The sequence below is a fragment of the Enoplosus armatus genome, chromosome 11 (genome assembly GCF_043641665.1).
Source record: "Enoplosus armatus isolate fEnoArm2 chromosome 11, fEnoArm2.hap1, whole genome shotgun sequence".
In the NCBI taxonomy this organism is placed as follows: domain Eukaryota; kingdom Metazoa; phylum Chordata; class Actinopteri; order Centrarchiformes; family Enoplosidae; genus Enoplosus; species Enoplosus armatus.
In genome coordinates, this window is record NC_092190.1 from 6,286,491 (window position 1) to 6,291,064 (window position 4,574).

At 37.5% G+C, this 4,574-nt stretch overlaps 2 non-coding genes across 2 annotated transcripts; both read right to left on the minus strand.

The window, feature by feature from the left end:
• Positions 1–408: 408 nt before the first annotated feature.
• Positions 409–527, minus strand: LOC139293518 (5S ribosomal RNA). The gene has a single exon (XR_011598124.1). It is a non-coding gene; the product is annotated as a 5S ribosomal RNA (ribosomal RNA).
• A 521-nt stretch (positions 528–1,048) lies between these two features.
• Positions 1,049–1,167, minus strand: LOC139293594 (5S ribosomal RNA). The gene has a single exon (XR_011598197.1). It is a non-coding gene; the product is annotated as a 5S ribosomal RNA (ribosomal RNA).
• Positions 1,168–4,574: the final 3,407 nt, after the last annotated feature.

Consider the following 4,574-nt stretch of genomic DNA (forward strand, 5'->3'; position numbering starts at 1 on the left):
ATAAGTAAATACATTTAAAGTTCCAAAAGTAAAAATACTCATTATGCAGAACGGCCCATTTTCAGAATAACATATATATATATAAAAACATTTTGAAGCATAAAGTAGAGTAAAATACAGTGGCTACTTTAGCAAATGTACTTGGTTACAGTCCACCACTGTAAAATTGGCTACATATTGCCTAATGACTAGAGCAGGAAATGTGTATCCATCGGCAACACTGCATCTTCAGACCGCCTATTGAATGTGATGGCTGGAAATGAGAGCAATTAAAATAGAAGTACAATACAGAGCACAAAGTCCAGACTGCCAAATAAAAGCATGTAGAATGTGTTCACTGGCTCTGTACTGTCCTGTCTCCACTACAGAAGGAGCAGCGCCCTCTGCTGACGAAAGCGGACAAGAAAATGCTTACGGCACCTGGTATTCCCAGGCGGTCTCCCATCCAAGTACTAACCAGGCCCGACCCTGCTTAGCTTCCGAGATCAGACGAGATCGGGCGTGTTCAGAGTGGTATGGCCGTAAACGATTACTGCTGTCGCACACGGGCTATTTATAAATGCTAAAACATCACCAACGCTTCTTTTAATACAGTGTAAAAATGCTCTGTTGCAAGTCAAAGCCATGTATTCAAAATCTTAAGTAAAAGTACATAAGTAAATACATTTAAAGTTCCAAAAGTAAAAATACTCATTATGCAGAACGGCCCATTTTCAGAATAACATATATATATATATAAAAACATTTTGAAGCATAAAGTAGAGTAAAATACAGTGGCTACTTTAGCAAATGTACTTGGTTACAGTCCACCACTGTAAAATTGGCTACATATTGCCTAATGACTAGAGCAGGAAATGTGTATCCATCTTCACACCGCCTATTGAATGTGATGGCTGGAAATGAGAGCAATTAAAATAGAAGTACAATACAGAGCACAAAGTCCAGACTGCCAAATAAAAGCATGTAGAATGTGTTCACTGGCTCTGTACTGTCCTGTCTCCACTACAGAAGGAGCAGCGCCCTCTGCTGACGAAAGCGGACAAGAAAATGCTTACGGCACCTGGTATTCCCAGGCGGTCTCCCATCCAAGTACTAACCAGGCCCGACCCTGCTTAGCTTCTGAGATCAGACGAGATCGGGCGTGTTCAGAGTGGTATGGCCGTAAACGATTACTGCTGTCGCACACGGGCTATTTATAAATGCTAAAACATCACCAACGCTTCTTTTAATACAGTGTAAAAATGCTCTGTTGCAAGTCAAAGCCATGTATTCAAAATCTTAAGTAAAAGTACATAAGTAAATACATTTAAAGTTCCAAAAGTAAAAATACTCATTATGCAGAATGGCCCATTTTCAGAATAACATATATATATATAATATCGCTGGATTATAGTTGGTGATGTATTAACATGTATGCATCACTGATGCTGCAGCTGGTAAAGGTGGAGCTAATTCAACTACTTCATATACCATGGGGTAGCTTTATCCATCATAATCCATCATCATTTATTAGTTGATTCATATTTTTATTTATAAACTGAAACTGAAGTCTGCAAAGTAACTAGTAACTGATTTTGGCAAATAAATATTGTGGACTAAAAAATAAAACATTTTGAAGTATAAAGTAGAGTAAAATACAGTGGCTACTTTAGCAAATGTACTTGGTTACAGTCCACCACTGTAAAATAGGCTACATATTGCCTAATGACTAGAGCAGGAAATGTGTATCCATCGGCAACACTGCATCTTCACACCGCCTATTGAATGTGATGGCTGGAAATGAGAGCAATTAAAATAGAAGTACAATACAGAGCACAAAGTCCAGACTGCCAAATAAAAGCATGTAGAATGTGTTCACTGGCTCTGTACTGTCCTGTCTCCACTACAGAAAGAGCAGCGCCCTCTGCTGACGAAAGCGGACAAGAAAATGCTTACAGCACCTGTACACCAACAGCTGCACCTCCAGTCATCAGTCCGTTAAGCTCCTGAAGTTCGCGGACGAACACGGCCAAAGTCTTACACACACACACACACACAAACTCAAGTTATACGTTATTATTATTATATCAACGTACACCACCCTGTCCCCCCTGCGTTACATTAACGCACGCACCCCCTACTGGTCAATACTGGACACTTTACCTGGACACTTGATTTTGGTCACTGCACTGTTTAGTATTTATCTTATCTTATTCTTTTACCTTTATATTTTTACATGCTTGTTGTCTGTCAAATTATATGTTATATGTTAAAAAAAACAAAATGTAGCATCATCAGACCACGGCAAATTCCTTGTAATGTATGTTACTTGGCAATAAATAGTTTCTGATTCTGATTCAGCACGTGGTATTACCAGGCGGTCTCCCATCCAAGTACTAACCAGGACTGACCTTGCTTAGCTTCTGAGATCGGGCGTGTTCAAAGTGCTATGGCTGTAAGCAGCACTTCCAGTTGCACACAGGCTTTGTATAGATGCTAAAATATCACTATCAGTTCTCGAATCTGTTGAATACAGTTAATAATAATGCTTGAATGTATGACTACATGACTGGTCATATTGTTTATTTCTGTGCAATATGCCCATTGTTATTACATATTTCTCAATAATGTTCATATTTTTGTGTTTTATTGTTACCATTTTTCAATAAGTAGCTTATTCATGCGTATTTTTAACTCTTTTGAGATGCTGGTGGCCCCTACAAGAGGTTTATCTACTACTTTTAGTGATCCATTTCTATTTTTCTTCCAGATTGCTAACTAGTTTTCCCTAGTTTTGCTTGGTGTTGAGGTGTTACTATTGACTCAGGTGGTGTCCTTTGCAGTCAGCCTGTAGTCAGCCTGTAGTAGCTGATAGTTTCTTGGTTATTCTATTGTAAAGATCAGCCCTATACCAATTTGTAATCACATTTGTGAGTTGATTTTCCTCTTAAACACAAATATGCAGATATCGTATTTTATACTTTTTTTAATGAGATCATAATGTATCCATCCATCCATTCCAACCATGAGATAATGTGGTAAATGTTGCCCTTTTACTCAACCCCCCCCCCCCCCCCCCCAAAATAAAATAAATCTGTGGTTTATGAGCATCTCAGCTGCATAAATCATTTTGACTGCTGCAGCTTTTCTCTCCTCATCAGCACACAACACTCTAAAAGATCTTTGGGTCTGTACAAGAACATGTTACTTTTGAAGAACAATAAGAATAATTTAGACTGTTATACAAAATTTGTAAAACTTTGGATCTCAACTTGCAGACTGATCTTTTTTCCAGACGTGTTTATGTGTAACCTCTGCACCGTGGAAACACATTATACCACTCTCTGTGTTGATTGGTTGATGATGACGTCACCTCTGCAGGGCTGCAAGGAGACTTCACCATGACAACCAGTGTGCGCTATTACTGGATTTTCCCTCTTCAGACTGCGCGGAGACCTCACAAGGAGACTCACACCTGTTTAAGTGCTCAAACCGAGGAGCTGAAACAAGAGGCTGTTAAAGATTTCCCCAGACAGAGGAGCATTACAGTGTCAATCTGACACACAATCATGCTGTTTCAATGAGTCCTGAAGAACTTGAAGATGGATTATCTGAATTTGTTAATTTAGAGATTAGTTTAAAATCAAGACTGCTCTTTAATTGTGATCAAATCAAATCCTATATTCAAATTGAATGTTTAACTTCAAAGTTAAACAGCAGAGGGCAGCATCGTACTGCACTAAAAGACTTAGATCATGTTTCTCCCTTGACCTGGAGGTCAAAAACTCTTGAGTCTTTATTTAGTGACAGTTTTGAAACTCATCTTGAGACCATCTTTTTACTTTAGTTTCTTTAATGTTATTTTGACTACATGATCAGCCATATTCTGTCTTTATTATTCTGTAGTTTTCTGTGCCTCTTGCATTGTTTTACATTTACCAATAATACTTTATTTTAATGTTTTATTGTTATTATTCGTTTTTACATCTGATTATATCTTTAATTTCTCTCTAAAAACACTTTGGTCAACATTTGTTGGTTTTAAATGTGCTTGATAAATGAATTGACTTCACATGTGTTTTATAAATGTAGTGAACATCACTATCCACCAAACTATGTACCTTAAAAGCCCCTTTAACCTTTCATATTTACATTAAGGTGAAACAGGCATAGAGTTTCCCCTTATTAATTTAGGGTTTAACCACTTAAGGTATAATTAAGCAGCCTGTATCTTAAACTTGCCAAGTAAAGGAACCTTGAAGCATAAATAAACATAAGCACATTTAGAGGAGCCTGTGTTTGAACTGGATGAAGGTGTCGGTGTGCGAAGATTGAAAAATGTTTGGCATCAAATGGTGAATGTATATAATGTATTTATCTTAAACTGTTTTAAGGGATGTTTGCCCTAGGATGATTCTGAAACAAGTGAATTGGATTAGGGTTAACCATAATAGCTGTTCGAATAAACACTAAACACAAGAATCAAGGTTGGAAACTTTCCTTAAAGGTAATGTGTAGCACACATGATGGAGAAAAACATTTATTGAATAGTGTATCTGCACACAGTTATGTGATTGGTCCTTTAAATGTGCAAT